This window comes from Uranotaenia lowii, chromosome 3, assembly GCF_029784155.1.
Source record: "Uranotaenia lowii strain MFRU-FL chromosome 3, ASM2978415v1, whole genome shotgun sequence".
Lineage (NCBI taxonomy): Eukaryota > Metazoa > Arthropoda > Insecta > Diptera > Culicidae > Uranotaenia > Uranotaenia lowii.
Window position 1 is genome coordinate 263,732 of NC_073693.1, and position 19,060 is coordinate 282,791.

At 37.6% G+C, this 19,060-nt stretch overlaps 1 protein-coding gene across 2 annotated transcripts in view; it reads left to right on the forward strand.

The window, feature by feature from the left end:
• LOC129758225 (zinc finger MIZ domain-containing protein 2-like) overlaps positions 1–19,060 on the forward strand; it is a 242,085-nt gene that overhangs the window by 64,402 nt on the left and 158,623 nt on the right. The window lies entirely within an intron of this gene.

A 19,060-nucleotide genomic window follows, 5' to 3' on the forward strand; every position in this document is an offset into this window, starting at 1 on the left:
CTCGTGTAGATGATAGAAATTGCTCGGTTCCAGACACGTGATTCTTGCCAGGTGAGGATGACGGCGTTCAGATGATTAATGCACGGAGTTTCGACGTGCATCCGGCTCGAAGGACCATATGTCGATAGCAGGCAGCAGTAGAATTTCGCACTCACTTCTTTTCAGCTTCACGTTCCGGATTCCCAGGTAAGTATAATTTCCTTTTCAGGTTCCCACGGTTCAAGGTAAGTGTCGCTCTTCTTCCTTTCTTTCGGTATCACACAACACAGGTAAGTCCAATTAATTAATATTCACTTTATTTCCCGAATAGTTCATACACTTTATTAATGTAACTTTCTTTTAACTTTTACTTCTAAATTTTCTTTTATTTAGCTCTTCAATTTCTTCACCTTTAGCTTAAAATTAAATTTTTATTAAACTGTATTCAAAATATAAACAAACTCCCGCATTGGTGTATCTCGCTGGCCAATCAGAGCAAAGAGGAGATTCGGGCTGTCACCTTCTTCCTTTTATAATCTCTTTGGCGGAAGTGCAGCCCGTTTTACAATATTTTTGCGTTTCTCCTTGATTCGTTGATCGAGCGTTGACGGACGAGGGGTACAATTAATGGTCGAAGAGGTGATATCCACAACCAGATGGCGCGCTATGGTAAACCTTTTCGATGTAACGAACATGAACAGAATGACATCTTGAAGCTAAAACGTACAAAAATGAAGAAAAAATCAGCTTAAAAAGATCCATTGATTGTCATGATTTTATCCACCCGATTTACCACAACTTGGTTTACTAAAATGCCTTTAGAAGATTGTGGTTTTGTATAAAAATTTGTGTTTTAATTACTTTATTGGAATAAGGAGGTGAAACTGAACTGACTTGAACATTTTCATGCAATATTTTGAACAAATTCTAAAGTTTTGCAAATTTGAGTTGGGAAAATCCACCATTTCTTCGAACTTCGATGGTCTATTTTATAGAAAATTTCTTGGAAACCCAAAATTTTCTGTACCGATCTTGAAAAGCAAAATTTTTCCAGAATAACATGTTTTCAATGTGGAAAATTTTCAGCAGATTTTTTGAATTATATATGTACGTATGTAGATAATCCACCATGGGTGCACGGATTCACCGCAATTTCGTCAACGTATGTGCTCAATTGCATTCTTTAGATCAGGGGTTTTCAAATCGTGCTCCGCGGAGCACTTGGTGGGGGGGCTGAAATTTTCAAGATGTTACGGACAACAATATTCCATGGGAAATACTGCTGGAGTCGTTGCAAAAATCAAAGAAAAGACCAAAAGTTACGGTAGTAGTCATTATATCCTTCATTGACATGCCAACTATCATCATCTTTGAAGGAAGTTTGGACGAAAGCGTAAAAATAATCAACTTTATTAAGGGCTCAAGTGCTCAACCGAAAAATTGGGTTGGGTAGCCAACATTCCACGGAACAACTTCATACCGAAGATCGCTCATAGAAAAACGTTGCCTCGACTGTTTGAAGATCGGAAGTCAGAGTGTTTTTGAGCTACAATAATTTGGCATTGGGATAAGATTGAATGATCAAAGGCTCGTCAGGTTGGCTTTTTTGGCTGAAATTTTTCATAAAATGAATTACCTCAGTATTTCAATGCAAGGTAAAGGAATAACAATCTTCGATTAAAACGGCAAAATAATGATCATCAAAAGAAAAATCAAATATTGGACAGAATCGCTCAAAAAGCGCAACCGTGACAGCTTTCCAAATTTAAGAAGCATTCAATCAGAAATAACCTCGAAGTTATGATCCGAAAATTTCCAAGATTTATGACAATCACAACATTTTCCGTTGATAACAGCCTTTTTTATGTCAAAAAATCATTAACATCACAAGAATATGAATGTTTGATAGATATGACATTGGATTCAACGCCTCAGGAAAGATTCGTATCCAAACGTCGTCGTTTGGGGAGTATTGGTGTCAACTGGAAAATGAATTTCAAATTTTGTCCGATAAAGCAAAAACTTATTCTTCTGCCATTTCCCACAACTTATCTTTGTGAGTCTGGATTTTTCACATATCTCGCAACGAAAACATAATATCAATCCCGACGAAACGCGGAACCAGACGTCAGGCTACAACTGACACAAATTTAACCAAACTTGTTACAGTTTGAAAAATCGAGGAAAGCGTATTTGTTCTATTGAAATCGTTAATTTTTGATGACACGTATTTTGTTATTAAGAGCAAGACTGTTTAAAGATTATTGATTTTATTGACTACGATGACAAGACACATCTTATTAAAACGATAAATACTATCAAGTTTTCAACACTTGGATTTTTCACTCTTTCAAAAATGTAGGTGCTCCGCCAAAATTTTTTGTTTTAAAAAGTGCTCCGCCAAGCAAATGATCTGAAAACCCCTGCTTTAGATTATAAGTTTGGCAAATCTGCAATGCAATTAACCACATGCCCGACACCATGGCTTCGTGTGAACTGCTATGAATTGAATCCACGATGTTATAAATCTACGACAGGTTCATTCTTGTTCATTTTGTAAATCCATTTTGTTATAAAATGAAGTGATGTTTAATGCTGTATCAATCTACCTTCCAAATTTTTTACCAATTACCAACGATACCTTTTCCAATCTTACCTCAAAACAACCTTACCTACTCTAAAAGATTATAGAAACCACATCATCCACCATGTGACCTTATTCAAACAGTTTTTGTTATACATATAGACATAGATAGGTAGATTTCGCAAACGTTTCATTGTCCATGATAATGCACCCAGAACTTTTGCAAAATATTGAATCATACAGTTTTCGGGCTCTTGGTTTGACAGGAGCGGCTTGATTTGGGTTCCTTTAGGGTTTTTCTGCTTTCGGTACGTCTTGAGCCCAAGTCGCTTTTTAGCATGCATCACGTTAGACGTCGAGGTAACGACTTTTCTCGCCACATCCCAAACAGAAGCCGACGGTTTCTGTTTGTAGGCATCCCTGACCTTTTTGTCGATAGCAGGACTTACAAGACCAGATTTTCGACCACTCCTCGGTTCATCTTCAAATGTACAATGCTCACCATATTTTTTAATAGCTGTTGGTATCGCTCCGACGCTCACATCCTCATCTTTGGCCAATTTTCTCAATGAGATTCCACTCACAGTACACGACTTATGCACGATACTTTTTCTCTTCTCCGGAGTAAGACCACGCATTTTAAAATTTAATCACAAACTAAATATTTTAATGATGTTATCAAGTACAAAAATTTGTTAACAAAAGGACGCAAAGGATTTAGTCGAATAGTTGATTTCCAGATGTTTTTGGGCTTCCAACTGGAAAATTTCTGGATTTTTCTCGATTCTGCTCAAAAAATTATGCCAATGATCTCCAGTATTGGACGCTATCTCGAAAACCACTTGGCAACGAAATTTTGCGCGCGTACAGATTACATTATTAAGTAGCTTCACTGGAAATTTCATCAATTTACATTCATGCACTCAAAAATTATTCACAAAACAAAGTGTTGTATTTTTTTTCGAATACACTGCTTACATGATGGTATTTCTTGATTAAAATGAATTCATAATCTTCAGAACTGAACTTTACTTCACACGACTTCCCAAGATTTTCTTTTTGCGTTCCGAGCATAAATTGTTTATTTACCTTCACCTTTCACAAAAATCCCAAAACTTCAATAAGACTTTCTATAATTCAAAAGTGCAGCCAAAATATAATTTGAACAGTTCAACAAACTAATAAACTACTCTCATTATGAACTCACGGAGCAAATTTTATTGACGCCTTCCTGAAGATTCGAAAATTGACCGAACATCGCCCTGAACGGTAATTCGGTTTTTTTTTTTCTAATCGCAGCAATCCATGACCGAGTAATCTATAACCGGGCCAAAACCACGACAAGCATCAAACCCGCTTTCTAACCAAATTTTCACGAAAATTCACTAAAATTCAATTGATGACACTGATCGAAAAGTTTCTTTTTTTTTCAGAAAAGAAAAACACTTTGTTGGCCAATTCCCTATATTTTGTTTCCGTCATTTACCTAATTCTGCTTCAACCATACACTATAACGTATGGATTTTTTACAAATTTCTCTGTTTCCGTCGCTTCCGTTTTTCCATGTCACACTCTTGCTTTTTATTATACCCTTTTGCAAACTTAGGTATACGTAAATCCCACTTCCACATTCCCTCTGAACACTAGAATAATTTTCCTGAAAAACTTATTTTCTCATCATTCTTCTTTCTTAAATCGATGTTGAAAAATCGTGAGATTTGAATTACACGAACAGGACCGGCGAGAATATTTGACCGAAGAAAAAAAAACGACCGCACTCGAACAAGGCCAACTGAGAATGTTCAGCAGATTCTTCGAATTATCATCGAAAAAGGCAAGTTTCCAAGTAAATTAACAGATTTTTCGAGATTGTGTCGTCACTTTCTGTACCAATACTAGAGCGGGACTGCCTTGGCACTACCTTCTTTGAATATTGTTTGCCCAGAATGGATCATTTCCCAGATTTTTTTCCCCAGAATGGACCATTTTCCAGAATTCTTTCTCCTTAGAATGGACCATTTCCAGAATTTTTTCTCCTTAGAATGGAATATTTCTTAGAATGCCACAAATCCTAAGCTTTGTTCTGCCTCGGCACCTTTATCCTCGTTGGTTGCGGCTTTGTCACAAAAGAATAATACTGTGAACAGCCAATTTTTGTGAAAAAAAAACCTATTTTATTTAAAATTTCAGTTTGGAAAAATATATTCAATTTTCTGGGACTTATTCGGATTATTCGGAAGAAAAATTGTCTGGGATATGGTTCATTTTGGTGAATTTTTTTCTAGGAAATGATTCATCCTTTTGAAAAAATTTCTGAGAAATGGTTCTTTCTGGGGAAGAATATTCTGTGGAACGGTTCATTCTGGGGGAAAAAACTGGGAAATTGTTCTTCTGGTGATTAAAATTCTGCGGATTTTCGGGGAAATGAAATGCTACCAAAAATGAGACTCTAATACCTTATGTGAGAAACCTACCCAGATTTCTCGTAGAAAGTCTGGATAAGAGTGAGTTGGTTAAAATTTTATAATTTCTGCTCATTCAGTTAAAATGTGAAGAACGAACTTTGTACATTGATCTCAAAGCGCTCAAAGTTTTCGATTTCAAAATCTCTTCACGATCAATTTGGTGATTTCAAATCTGTGGGTCTTTACCGCTGCTTTCGAGGATTTTAAACTGCTGATTTAGGGAATTTACAAACAATCTGTGTTCTTAATCTTATCAATTGCAAACATTCATATTGACACATTTTTCCATTGCAGTTCCCTATGGCAGTGATTAAAGACCACTTCTATTTAAATCACATCGAAAATCATCAAATGCCATATTTAAAGGGTAAAATAATCAAAAATTGCCTCACTTCAACGTAGCTTTAATCCCTTAACAGAATTTTTGAAGATTTGACGACTGGATGATTTGATTTTGATGGTGTTCCGTAAGGATTTGCTCTAGGTACCTGATTGTTTTGACTTGATATCAGCTCTGTATTTTTTTGAAATTTTACAGTATCTTATTATTTAATCAGTGATTTTTTAAAAACAGATTCAACCAACCTCGTTCAAAATATTCAACATATTTGTTCTGTTCTGGATAGCTTTATACTCACTTCAATGGAAAACACACAGCCGAAACGAAAGCTTAAATACCATAATTTTCCATACCCGCTCTGGGCGTCAACTCGTGTACGGTAGAGTTTGCTTCGGTGTGCTATGGATGGTGGTTTGCGGTAGCTTTTTCGGTGTTTCTCCAGGATATCAGGAGGATATGGTTAAAAAAAAACCGAAAAGGGGGATCCCTCCCGGCTCTGGTCTGGGGTTAGACTGACGGAACCGAGAAAGTCCTGATCTCCGTTCGCTCCGAACAGAACTTTCGACATGGGGTGGTGGCTCGTTGGTGTCATTTAATGATTTTGAACCACCATCGCGCCCGCCAACGGACCTGTGTGTTTGGAGCGCACGTGTTCCTGGGGGTGGTTGAACGAAAGTGGTTTTTATGTGTTTTTTTTTTCACTACTGGTAACATTCACTGGGTGGGTGACACAGGGTGGAATATATTTCCATTTCCGGTTCAGTTTTTCAATTCGAGTAGGTAATAACGTTCAATTTTTGTATTTTTATTTCTGCGGTAGGACTTTTGAGCTGGCTTCATTTTTTTTCAGTCAATATGGGAAATAAACTGCTAAATCCTGTCAAATAGAATTCAATCCGCTGATTTAAAAAGATGGTTTTCATCGGTTTTAGTTGATTGAGAAAGAAGTGAACTCAATTCAGGAACTATGAACATGGCCATTTCAAATGAAACGTCAAGTAGACACTTGTGGTTTACTAAAACTTGTAATAGGCTATTATTTTATGCAGAAAATTGGTTTAATCCCTACTCTCAGCAACATTCCAGACTTTTCCGCATCACGAACTTTATCTCGTTACAACTTCTTTCTCTCTATTTTTCGCTGTACTATTTCCGAAGCTACTCGCTACTCTCCACAAGTAGCTTGCTATTTTCCATTTCATTCCACCCTAATGCAAGGCAGTAAACAGCGACAGTTAAAAAGAAACAACCTTCCCAGTCATGATCGACAACTCCCCGGCTACGATCGATCGATCCATGATTGAGTTGAAATGCGACCAACAGCTGATCTCCGCCTCGTACAAACACACCCAAGATAGCCTCAGCAACTCAGTTCAAGTTAGGCTCCAGCCATTGAAAAATAAGGCCTGTGAATGCAAAAAGCCATCCACCCACCCAATCCATCGTTCCACCGTTCCACCTCGAATGTTGGTCGTGCGCTTCTCAGAGCCAGCTGATCGATGATCGATCCCATCCATTCGATCGAGGTAGGCCTTAATGGTCGCGTTGGTGGTGCGGCGTTTTTGGTATAGTAGTCGTGTGGTGGTTTGTTTTTGATATTCATAGCTAGCTTGGGTCAGAGGAGTTCTTTCACTTCAACCCAGTCAGTCAATCATAGCAATCGCTGACTTTACTTGGGTTTTGCAAGCACGAGCTTAGAAACGAATGAGTCCTAGGAGGTAAATTTCGCAAAAGCTGTGCTACATCTTCAAAACTACTATTTTTTTATTACATTTGAAAGTGATTTGAAAACATTCGAAATTAATTGATGCTGCTATTAGTTTTTGTAGCAAAACAGAATGGTTACAGAACTCAATAACCATAAGTCAGTTCAACCATTCGCATTCGTCCGTTAAGATCAAACACCTACCTTTTCCGAAACAAAAAAATTAAACCATTCAAGATTAACTCACTCGAAAAAAAGTCATTCATTCATTCACCGAACACACCATTTCGGACAACGCGAACGTGAGACATTGTTGACAAAATGTTGGGGTCAGGTTCCAGGCAACATTGACCACCTCCACTTTTTGGGTTTTTTTTTATTATTTTGGGTTTGTCTCAAATCACCGCCACACGGGCAAACCCGAGAAACATACTTCTCCTTCCCCTTCAGTAGGTCCAGACTCACTTACTTACTCCGGGGCCCCCATTCAGGTTGGTTTAAGCATGCGGCTCGGTCCGAAATCAAGAGTGAATTACAGTCGGCGAGACAATAAATTAGCCCCAAATTTGGACTTGGAGGTTTTTGTCTGCGACATCACACACAGTTCGCCGGTCTGCCACCAACCACACGGTTGCAGTAGGCGGATTTCTTTTCTTAAAAATGCATCCCACGCACATGTGATGATCGTCGTCGTCGTTGCGATGTCATTGGTTCCAAAAGAGCCTGCATCGAAGTAGGCCCTCGCCATGGTGATAATGTGTCTACTGTCTACTGCGTGCGTTATTTAGATCGAGGAGACCGACCTCGGCCGAGTAAAAGTGCAGACCTGTTGCGCAAAATATTGCCCAAAAACAGTAAGTAGGTACTTCTACACACAGCTGAAAAGCGGCACGCGGAAGGCCACTGAACTCTTGGGGCATGGCGGCTTCATTGCTAGCCGGTGTAAGTGGGTATAGCGTTTGCGGATTTGATCGCGCACCTCCACCAAATCATGATAGATACCCAACCGAAGGTAGGTGAAGGGAAAAACTTCGTTTCGCTTCCTAGAGACTTGCTGTTGGCTGACTGTTGCTGGACTCTCTTCACACTCCCATCATCACGCTCGGATCATTAATCATTCCAGTTGGGGTTGTTATTTTCTAGCCCTAAGAAAAATGGTGAAATAAAAGGTTTCGAAACGAAACGAGAAGAAGGAAGGAAACGATCTCCACCGTTTGCTTTAGTTGGAGTGTCTGTTTCCCTTCCAGTGTTTGGAAAAGTGGCGGCTGCACTATGATTTAATCGAATCAGTTCGTTCGCCGAAGTAAAGCGATTAGAGTTTAGCTGAGCCAAGCTAAGCGCACAACATTCTCCAGGTCTCAGCCCAACTCACTAGGAGCGATCGACCACTCGACCGACCGCTGTGTTTTGCTAATGAGTTCGGGAATGCTCTTCCGTAGAGCATTCGCTTGCTGACTAGCTAGGCCTAGCTAGCAGGCTGGCGTTGTCATGACAACTGCGTGTCATGGCATGCTGTTTAGCAATGAAAGTATAGCTCTAGTACAGAGGTCGGCAACATTTTGAGTCGAATGAGTCAAAAATTACAATTTTCAAAATTCAATATTCGAAAGAGCCACACTTTATTTGTTAAGCCACTTATTACTATTTGAATTAGTTTCGAGTTTCCTTAATAAAACTTCATTTCTGATTAAAAATATAATTAAAAATGAAAAATATTTGTGAAGTTTTTTTTAAATTTTTGACAGTGAGCTCAAATTCTTAATCATTTTTCTGTTTCTTAATATCTTACGTACAGATTGCTGCAAAATAGCTTTGTATTTCTCAGGGGGGTCTTGATAGATTCCCATAACATTCACAAGAGAGTCTTTCAAGGTGTTTCAAGAGTGTCTCAAAAATGTCAATCAAAAGTGGAAAGACAGTTTCAGAACAATATAAAAAGAGTATAACCTAAAAAAAACTCCAAAAAATCTTAAAATGGGCCTAAATGAGTCTCAAATTTCTTGTAGAAAGCCCTAAAAGAATCTCAAAAAGTTTTTTTTTTTAAATGTCTCAGAACAGTCTTGAAAATGTCACAGAACAGTCCTAAAAAATATTTGAAAAGTCCTTAAAGAGTCTTTAAACTTCCTAAAAGAATCTCATAACAGTTATAAAAAAAGTCTCGGATTACATCTAAAAGAGTCTCAAAATTTCCCTGAAAAAGTCTCAGAACAGTTCTAAAACAGTCTATAAACAGTCATAAAAAGAATCAAACCAATCTTAAAAACGTCTCAAAATTTCCTAAAAGAGTCTCAAAACAGTCCTAAGTGAGTCTCAGAACAGTGCTCAAAAGTTTCAGAACATTCTTGAATAGTCTCAAAAATTTCTTTAAGAGTCTCAGAACAGTCCTTAAAAAGTCTCAGAATAGTCCTTAAAAAATTCTCAGAACAGTCCTGAAAAAAAAAATCTCAAAAACTCCTTTAAGGGTCTCAGAACACTCGTAGAAGTGTCTAAGAACAGTCTTAAAAGAGTCTCAGAACAGTCCTTAAAGAGTCTCAAACATTCCTGAAAGAGTCTGAGTCTGAACAGTCCTAAAAAGTCTCAGAAAAGTAATAAAAGAGTCTCAAACATTCCTTAAACATTCCTAAAAGATTCTTAGATAAGTCCCTCAAAATTTTCCCAACAGGCTTAAGAGAGTCTCAGAACAGCCCTAAACAGTATCAGAACAATACTAAAAGAGTCTCAAAATTCCCTAAAAGAGTCTCATAATAGTTCTAAAAGAGTCTCAGAACAGTCCTGAAAAAGTCTCAAAAATTCCTATAGTATAAGAATTGTTCTGAAAAAATCTCTAAAATTCCTAAAAGAGTCACATAATAGTTCTAAAACAAATGCAAAGAATTGTCTGAAAAGAATCGCAGAACTGTCCTGTAAGAGTTTGAAAATTTTCTCAGAGTCTCAGAACAGTACTAAAACAATCCCTGAACAGTCCTAAAAGAATCTCAAAACAGTCCTAAAATAGTTCCAGAACAGGCTTTAAAGAATCTCAGGACACTCCTAAAAGAGTCTTAGAACAGTCTTAAAAGAGTCTCAAAACAGTGCTAAAAGAGTCTCAGAGCAGTCCTGAAAAGTATCAGAACAGTACTAAAAGCGTCTCAAAATTTCCTAAAAGGGTCTCAGAATAGAATAGTCTCAGAGCCATCTTGAAACAGTCTCAAAAGTTCCTAAAGTCTCAGTACTGTTCTGAAAAAATCTAGAAAATTTCCAAAAAGCTTCACAAAATAGTTCTAAAACAAAGTCTAAGAACGGTCCTTAAAAAATCGCAGAACAGTCCTATAAGAGTCTCAAAACTTTCCAAAAGAGTCCCAGAACAGTCGTAGAAGAATCTCAAAACAGTCTTATAAGACTTCCAAAACATACCTGAAAAAGTCTCAGAACAATTTTAAAAGAGTCTAAGAACAGTCCTAAAATTGTGTCAAAAATTCCTAAAGTCTCAGAACTGTTCTGAAAAAGTCTAAAAAATTTCCAAAAAAATTCACAAAATAGCTCTAAAACAAAGTCTAAGAACTATCTAAAAAGAGTCGCAGAACAGATCTAAAAGAATCGCAAAATATTCTAAAAGAGTCTCAGAACAACCCTAAAAGAATCCCAGAAAAGTCCTAAAATAATCTCAGAACAATCCTTAAAGAGTTTGAAAACAGGCCTAAAAAAGTCTCAGAACAGTCCTGAAATAGTCTAAAAAATTCCTGAAGTTTCAGAACAGTTCTAAAAAAATCTTGAAAATTCTAAAAAGATTCACAAAATAGCTCTAAAACAAAGTTTAAGAACTATCTAAAAAGAGTCGCAGAACAGATCTAAAAGAATCGCAAAATATTCTAAAAGATTATCAGAACAACCCTAAAAGAATCCCAGAACAGTCCTAAAGAATCTCAGAATCCTTAAAGAGTTTGATAACAGGCCTAAAAGAGTCTCAGAACAGTCCTAAAATAGTCTAAAAAATTCCTGAAGTCTCAGAACAGTTCTGAAAAAATCTTGAAAATTCTAAAAGAGTCCCAGAATTGTTCTATAGCAAATTCTAAGAACTAACTTAAAAGAGTCGCAGAACATTCCTATAAAATACTCAATATTTTTTCAAAGAATCTCAGAACAGCCCTAAAAAGTATCAGAACAGTACTAAAAGAGTCTAAAATTTTTAAAAAGAGCTTCAGAATAGCTCTAGAAGAGTCTCAGAACAGTCCTGAAATAGTCTTGAGAATTCCTAAAGTCTCAGAACTGTTCTGAAGAAAAATGTCGAAAATTCCTTAAAGAGTCACAGAATAGTTCTAAAACAAATCCTAAGAAGTGTCTTAATAGAGTCGCACAACAGTCCTATAAGAGTCTCAAAATTTTCTAAAAGAGTCTCAGAACAGCGCTTAAAAAATCTCAGAACAGTCCTGAAGAGTTTCAGAACAGGCATAAAAGAGTTCCAAAACAGGCCTAAAAAGTCTCAGAACAGTCCTAAAAAAATCTTAAAATTTAATAAACGAGTCACAGTCCAGAACAGGCCTAAAAGAGTCTCAGAACAATCCTAAAAAGTTTTAGAACAGTACAAAAAGAGTCTAATATCTCCTAAAAGGGTCAGGATAGTTCTAAAAAAGTCTCAAAATAGTCCTGAAATAGTCTAGAAAAAACCAAAAGCCTCAAAACAGTTCTGAGACAAAAAAAAACTTTAAAATTCCTGAAAGAATAGTTCTAAAACAAATTCTTAGAACTGTCTTAAAAGATTCGAAGAGCAGTCCTATAAAAGTCTAAAAATTTTCTAAAAGAGTCTCAGAACAGCTCTAAAATCATCCCAGAACAGTCCTAAAAGAATCTCAAAACAGTCCTAAAAGACTTCCAAAAAATCTGAAAGTCTCAGAACAGTTCTAAAAAAAATTCGAAAATTCCTAAAAGAGTCACTCTAAAAAAGAATCTTAAAACTATCTTAAAAGAGTCACGGAACAGTCCTATTAGGGTATCAAAATTTTCTTAAAGAGTCTCAGAACAGCCCTGAAATAATCTCAGAACAGTTCTAAAAGAATCTCAGAACAGTCCAAAAAGAATTTCAGAACAGGTCTGAAAGAATCTCAGAACAGTCGTGAAAACGGCTAAAAATTCCCTTAAAAATAGTTTCAGAACAGTTTTTGAAGAGTCTCAAGAGTCCTAAAAGGACTTTCTAGGGAAAAGAGTTTTAAAAATCTCATCATAATTTAAAAAAAGTCTTAAAAATTTTAAAATAATCTCAAAAATACACATAAATGCCACAAAAACAAAAAAAAATCGAAAAAAAATATTGAAAAAATCTGAAAAAGATTCTCAAAAGTCTCAAAAGAGTCTAAGAATAGCTTTTAGACAAGCTTTGAACAAGAAAAGTCAAATAGAGTATAAAGATACTCAAAAGGGGCTCAAAGAGTCTAAAAATTCTATTAGAGATTTTTAATAGTTTAAAAAGAATCTCAGATCAACCACACGGGTAATAAAAAGTCATCAATGAGTAAAAAAATAATTTATGAAAAAAAGTCTCAAGAACCCTTATAAGAGCTTCAAATGACTTTAAAAAGAGTTTTTCTGGTTTTTCTAAGAATACTGACAAAGTGTATCGAATCAATCTTATAATATTTCTTAAAAGAGTTCCAAATGGATCTCCAAAGACCCTGAAGAAAGTTTCAGAGAATTCCCATTCTTCAATTTGAATTATAATTGGGCATTGTTGATTTGTGATTGAATTGTTCAAATTGACCAAAGTGAATTTTTCTAACGAGGTACTGTTAAAAATGTATACTACCAAATTCATGACTCCAACTACATATTTTCACCGTCAATGTTTGGGTTCAAAGCGTTATTGAGTATGTTGGATCATGACCAATTCCTTTCTTTGGGTTCGATTTTATATGATTTTCTGACAAAGAGGGCACAATTTGCGTCGTTTTTTTTTGTCGCAGGTTGCCACCCCTGCCCTAGTAGGTAGTAGGTTTGCGCACCCGGATAAGACTGCTGCGGGCGGGTTGAGGAGGCATCTGAGGTGGTAGTTGCTATTTCATGAAATGGTAATTTCAGAGAAATCCCTTTCACACGTTATGATCGTTGTTGGGTATGTGCTGAGCTGAGTTGAGCTGGGCATCCGCATAACTAGAATGCGGCACGGCCAACAAAAGCCAACAGACGATCAGCGCACCCGTAAACGCGTTCGGTTGAGTTCCCAGTCCGGTTTCGTAGTTGCGGACCCTGCTTTTGAAATGGGAAGCTACTACCTAGCTATGATCGAATCGTTCGGGCTTAGCGGGGCCCAGTGGAGCCATCAAAGCGTAATTATACGCAAATGAAGATACTGCGCGAGGACCTCCTGTCGTCGGTGGAAAACTTGTTCTGCAGTCGGCGCGATCGTGGTTCGGGTTTTGGGGTACACGAACCAAGGTCTTTATCAACCACGAGAGGATCTCAGGACCTAGAAGTCGTCTTACGTAGGTAAAGTTCATCGCGCTTCTCCTGCCCTGCGTGTGTTTTATGGTATTCCGTACACAAATGTCTTCGAAATGGCATTTGTAATTTACGATTTGCGTTTGGAGTCTGACTTGATCGGCTCCAATAGGTTTCCTCGTACTTTGCAAACAATATTCCTGTTTCATTGCTTTGGATTTACCGGTACACGTTTATGAGATTCGTTAAAATTCCATTGAAACAATTCAGGGCCTAAGTTGTTACCGAATGGGATTCTCATAAACTCATACTTTTTAAAAGTTCTAAAGTTCTCAGAATCTAAATTGGTATTTGATGATTCGTAGGGTTCGATTAATCATTCTGAAGTTTCCAAGTTCCGTAGAAGCGCCCTGGCCTATCGAAAACACGCAGTACGGGACCATACCTTGAGCTGATTAATGGAAATGGTTCGTTGCGGATATCGATATCTAATTCTCGAGTGCCAGTACCACTAGCTGGTCAGTCATATCGCACCTATTCGTATGCCGTAGCTAGGTATACGAGAAGGAAGTAGAGATACGAAAATTGTGCTAACCAAAACAGAAGCAGTGAAACGAGTGACTGGAGCTGAGCGCCGAAGACGAACGAGTTCCGCATACTAGGAGGAACACACATTTCGGTCGTCGTATCGACATACACGATGACTAAAATGTACACAACCATGAGGTAGATATAATTCGCCGAGTCGTCTGAGCGCGGCTCACTCACTCGCCGTAATTAGTCCGTAAATAAAAATAAAGGTTATCTACATCGATTAGTTGTGCCCGTATCCTGGCCCGGCCGCCTTTGAGTGAGTGTGCAGCTATACGACGACGACGTCGTGTATCGGTAACCTCCACATCCCCCTTTTCTTTAATACTCCGACACCGACCAACCGGTTCTCCTCCCCGCTGCTCGCTTTTCCCGGCGGATGGCGCTCATCCAGCGCTTCGCGTTGTTGAAAAATGTAGTCCAGCACACGTCGTTTTGCTCGCTATTTAGCCGTGGTTTTCTTCGTTCGTTTTTTTTCGCGCACTGCTATTCACACTGAAAGACAGCTAAAGCGACGACGATGCTCATTTGCGACTTGCTGCAAGTTTTGCTTTTGGTTCGATTTTTGTTGTTTTTTTTTTCGTTGCTCTTCTTACTGTTTTTTTTTTTTATTTATTCATTATCGGGTGAGATCGTCTCCCCGCGTGCGACTTTCGGTTGGATTCCATTCGTTGAACTTCCACCTCTTCCACATTTTACCGCCTGTATGTACCCCCGCATTGCGAAAAACGACAATTCGATAAACGGAATCGCAGCTCGCTTCCATACGTTAAAATTGAAAACACGTTAAGGTGGTATGTATTCCTAAATAATCATATTTGTTAAAAAATATAAATTGTACCCTAAGATGAATTTTTAAAATTTTATTTTTATTTCTTCTATTTCTCTTCTATTTGAATTCCAATCAAAGTAACCTTGTCGTTAAATGCATCTTTATTGACGGCAATAAAACAAGGCAACCACAACAGCCAACTGCGATGAGCGAACGGCGGCGCGGTGGGTTCAAATTTCTTTCGAATATGTGCTTCTGTCCAGTAGTCGCGGTCGAACCGAAGCCAGGAGGTCGGTTCCTATTTTATCAATTGAATATTATACTAAGTACCTACACCCTTTCACTGGTTCGGTGCTGATTTTTTTTCGTGGTTGTTGCTTTTTTTCTTCCTACCTCTCGCTCTTGCTTGATTTCCGCTGTGGAAGTCCGGTTAAGTTTTTGTTGTTTGTTTGGTTTGGTTTTTTTCACTCAATATTATTTCGTTCGTCATTGTTGGATTGGACGAGTTTTACCGAGTGCGGCACTTCATTCATTTTTACTTTCTTTCACTATTTCATCCATCGGGGGTTCACAGGTTAGGTGAGTTCAAATGGAAAGGGACTCTGACAAAGTAGTGATCGAACGATTGCTTTCAGAAAGTTGAACATTTTTTCAAAGTTCTCTTTTATTACAGGAATCTGATTTTCTGTTAATTTTGAGTGACAAACATATTTTTAATTTTTTTTTATTTTTCTCGATTTCAGGTAAAACAACTGCTACCAGGATGAAACCATCAAAACAAACGATGATTGCCGATGATTGAATTTAAATAACATCTCAGCAGGCTCCTACAAACGGTAAGAATTTTAATCGCGGCACCCTTCGATTAAAAATATTGAAAAAAAATCAAGTTTGCTTTCTACAGCGCAATGCAACGCACAAATACGACTATCAATCGAGACTTATCTCGTACCTATGTATGTATTGAAGTCTGCTACAATTTTTTTCTCTGCGAGGGCCCAAAAGAGGAAGTCGTCATTTTTCTAATTGTTGCAAAACGACGACCACCACGCCACCCTTCCATTAGTTATTTTGCGTTTGTCAAAATCACGGTTAAAATCGGAGGGAAACATCACCATCATCATTATTCTCATCAATAGCGGCGCAGTGCAGCAGTCGCTCTCGTTCAATGAATGAATGAATGGATGAAAATCGTCGTCGAATGCAAACACAATTTAACCCGTATCGCAAAAAAGGGAGAGAGGAGAGCTACAAAAAAAAAACGACAACCTTTAATTAATAACGCGCTAAATTGTTGTTTGGAAAAATGTTATCGCCGGACAAGGAAAGAGGAAGAGATGGAAATCGAAGAATATATTTTGGTACACATGAGAAATTAAAAAAAAAATTTTAGTGATTTTGGCAAAAGGGAAAGAGATTTTTAAACGGAAAAATCAATTGAGAAGAAAACTTTGAGGAGTTTGAGGAGAAAACTTAAACACAAATTGGAGACCGAAAAGGCTTTCATTTAAATTTCAGTCCCTTTAATATTTGCCCTTTTGATCAGATTTATCCTTGAGCGTATTTTGGACCTACTCTTGCGTTAACACTCATTTCATGTTTTGGTCTAGGTTTACGACCTCTGTGGAAAAGAGGAGGCCATGATTCTTTGACAACGGACGCGTTTTATTTTCACTACGTCGGGGAATTTTTTTTTTCATATTTTAGTGAATAAATTGATTCAGAACTTGAATAAGAATGGAAATATCGTACTTCCAAATGTGTCAATCGTTCGAAGTGGTCGCCAGGGAAGTGAAAGTCTCCCTCGGTGAAGTAAAGACTTAGAGCATCGTTTTCCTTAGGCGCTGCGTAGAGCGGGAATCCGTCAAGAGCTGACCGGAAAGTTGAATCGATCAACGACTATCAGAGCCAAAAATTATTTGGTGAGTTCGTTCCATAATAATTATTATACGTAAATTTAAAAGAATGAATGTTTGCTGGAAATTACTCATAGAGATCTCCAAATTTTCAATACATTTGAATTTCTCAGAGTTTCAAGAATAGTAAGATGAAAAATGGTTGTACGTTCCAGCATTACCTAGCTCAGCATTTTTCCGGAAAAGTAGTACCTTCAATCGATTGATTTTGAATGGTTTTCAATTTCTTGAATTTTCAAAGTCACTTTTCTAGAATTGGAAAATTCAACTCTGTCCACCGACATTAAAGCCGTTCAAATAATAGTGTGGAAATTGTGGAAATCGATCACGTTCTTTTTCTTGCATTTTCACGTTTTTTCTTGCATTGCTACACACAGTGACAGAAACTTCGCTTCACATGGAAAATACATATAGCAACTTTTTATCTGAGGCTCGGCGCGATTACAAAAAAAAACACAAGAAAGCCAATAATTATTCCCGCCTCGTCCTAAATCAAGCAGTAAATTTGTTCTTCCTGCTCGAGCCTCAGACTCTGAAAGCCCGGAGAAATTCGCCCCGAAAGTGCCTACAACAAAAACTCCCAGGAAAGCTTATGGTACAAGTGGACCATCCTTCTTTCCCTTCCGGTTTCCCCTAAACTACACAAACTTTGATACCCATGCTTCGAAATTCGGTGCGGTGTTGTGAGCGGCAGGCAAAAGTTATTCTCGTCACGACCTTTCACGACGAAAACCCATCCACCCACACCCAAACTGTATGGGTATCTGTAGTTAGTTGGTCCTGTGAAGCTTTGACGCAGCATCCGGTTGCTGGCCAGTCCTGATGCTTCGAGGGCATCAGGACGGAATGCCCAAGCTCGTCCCAAGCTGGTGAGGTGGTTATAAAAAAAAAACTAACCTCCTCTCTTCCACAATTCACAAACGGGAAACAAAAAACTCACAACGGTCATGCAGGGCCAACAGATTAAGTCATTTTTTGTGACTGTGTGTTTCTCTCTGACGCCGCCGCCGCCGCCGCCGGAAAACTCATAAAAATGTAAGTAGCGGACCGTGCGGCGCTCACTCTTTTCGGCACAAGATGACCCGGGAACTACTACGGGCGGGATTGTTTTGGCCGCTACCAGGACTCTTCAGTGACAGAACCACCTAGGGTGGTTCAATTATACTGTTTAAATAAAGTTTGAACTGTCTTAACCCACATTATACAAGGTTCATATGTTGGAACTGTTTTAGAATGTTTGAAGTAAGAAAACTTCAAGACCTTCATTGAAAATAGTTAAATTTTTGAATAATTGGTAAAAGAATACAAAATTGTCTAACGGTCGCCAAATAAATAAAGTCCAAGGGAAAGCCGATCATTATAGGCGCCCAATCGTTCAAACTTTTTTCCAACAATCATTTTCACAGTGTGTTTTTTTTTATTTTGATTTTTTTGGTAGGTTCCTTCTCGTTGAACCGATTCATCAGGCAGGCAGGACACACAGTTTTTTTTTGTCGTGTGCCCGACCAACTTAAAGGACCGCGTTTGTCAGCTGAATTTTTTCATACGAACTTCCGAAATGCCGTGCCGAAAATGCAAACATCCTTCGTTCTCTTGCGGGCAAGAGGATTTGGATAGTGGGTGAAACAACTGTGAAATATGAAAAAAAAAATAAGATATTTTTAAAGAATCTACAAATTAGAAATTTAAATCAAAATACATTATGATTTTGAAAAAAAAGGGCTCAGGTGAAATTAGTTTCAAGAAAAATTAAACGAAACAAATTTGAAAATATTTGACACGATAACTTCATAACAGTGCTCGGAAAAAGTACAGTATGGAAACCTGAAAATGGATAAAAAGTATTTTCGTGAAATGAGAAAATGTTGTTATCATTCCCGAATTATTTTAGCACGTATCCGTAAACCTGTCAAAATCTGGGCATTCGATTTAAAAATTTTCTTATCCAAAAACCGGGCAAATCTGAGCCAAACTCATGCATCATTCGAACTAAAGATAAGATTGAGTAAGATAGGAGAAAATCAGTTGAATTTTAAGTCGAAGCAATTCAAATTTTGGTAGACGCAATCAAAACAAATTTTAATGAATTTTGTTGAAAAAAACTCTAAAAAATTTGTTTTCGGACCTGGAAATCAAAACTTATCACTACCCAATTTGAATTTTTTGGAAAATTTTGCAATCAATGGGAATAAATCCATACAAAACATGGCATTATCAAAACTTCTATAGAACGTAGCGATAATTGTAGGTTATTGACGATATAATGAGTGGAAGTTAACAAATCAAGTTTTTTTTGTCGT